General features: G+C 38.6%; 1 long non-coding RNA gene across 1 annotated transcript; it reads left to right on the top strand.

The window, feature by feature from the left end:
• Positions 1 to 366: 366 nt before the first annotated feature.
• On the top strand, positions 367 to 1,271 carry LOC139785266 (uncharacterized). Its single transcript, XR_011721872.1, has 3 exons — positions 367 to 555; positions 688 to 843; positions 934 to 1,271. It is a non-coding gene; the product is annotated as an uncharacterized lncRNA (long non-coding RNA).

Genomic DNA, 1,271 nt, shown 5'->3' with positions numbered 1-1,271 from the left:
TGTACACAATCGTGATATAATATACATCAGATTGTTCATGTTTTGTGCTGTTACAGTTCTATGATTTAGAGGAACTGTTCGTAACGGTGGCCCGTGCCAGATACAAATTACATATTCCTGGGAGATTTTGTCGATCGGGGCTAGCTTAGAAACGTTTACTCGTCTGCTCACACTTAAAGCTAAATGGTCCGACAGGATAACGTTACTACGCGGTAATCACGAAACTAGACAAATCACGCACGTTTATTGGATTTTACGGTAAGTGCGCAACGATACTTTCTTTTCTGGGCTTTTTTATTTGTTGTATAATAAAGCTTTGATTTCATTGGTCTCTTCATTTTCTGTTCTAGATGAATGCCAAAAACAAGTACGGCAAGGCTAATGCGTGGAAGTACTGTTGTAGGGTATAACTCCACTTTTGATTACGCTCGAATAAAATTCTGTTTTAGTTAATTGATGAACAGGTTCTTTGTGTACACGGTGGATTGTCTCCAGCTATTAGAACACTAGATCAAATTAGAACGATTGAAAGAAATCAAGAGATTCCACACAAAGGTATTAATTGTATAAAGTGATATGTCATTGCAAAAGTTACATAATAATTAAAAGTTACATGACTGGATATTTACTGTTATTGTACAATAATACAATAATAATAAAATACGTTGCTTAATTGCCATATTACAGGTGCTTTCTGTGATTTGGTCTGGTCCGATCAGAAGATGTAGAAACAGGGACAGTAAGTCCGCGTGGTGCAGGCTGGCTGTTTGGCAGCAAAGTGACTTACATGTCATGGAAGTGAATGATCTTAAACTCATCTGTAGGGCGCACCAATTAGTTCAGGTAGGTATGTCTTTGCTCAAATATTTCTGTCGCAGATTTTTTTAAATATCTCGGAAGTATGTATTGATGACGCATATTTTTATCATGCAGGTTATAGGTACATGTTTAATGACAAACTCGTCACAGTGTGGTCGGTCCCAAATTATGTTATCGATGTGGTAACATAGCTAGTATCATGCAGTTCACGACAGTGGATCAGAGATCACCAGTGCTGTTCCAGGCAGTGCCTGATTCCGAGAGAGTAATCCCACCTCTAATGCCCACTCGTACTTTTTGTGATCTATCTTAAGTGGCTCATCTGTACGAATGCGGAAGAGAAATGTCTGTGTCTAGACTCTACGGAATCACATGATTTGATTGGCCGGATCCAGGCTGGTACCATGACGGACCCACACATTCATGAGAATATATCATTGATTATATACATA

The sequence above is a fragment of the Temnothorax nylanderi genome, unplaced genomic scaffold (genome assembly GCF_030848795.1).
Source record: "Temnothorax nylanderi isolate EJ_2023f unplaced genomic scaffold, tnyl_v1.0 TNYL_tig0766_pilon, whole genome shotgun sequence".
In the NCBI taxonomy this organism is placed as follows: Eukaryota; Metazoa; Arthropoda; class Insecta; order Hymenoptera; family Formicidae; genus Temnothorax; species Temnothorax nylanderi.
This window is presented reverse-complemented; position numbering and strand designations above follow the sequence as displayed.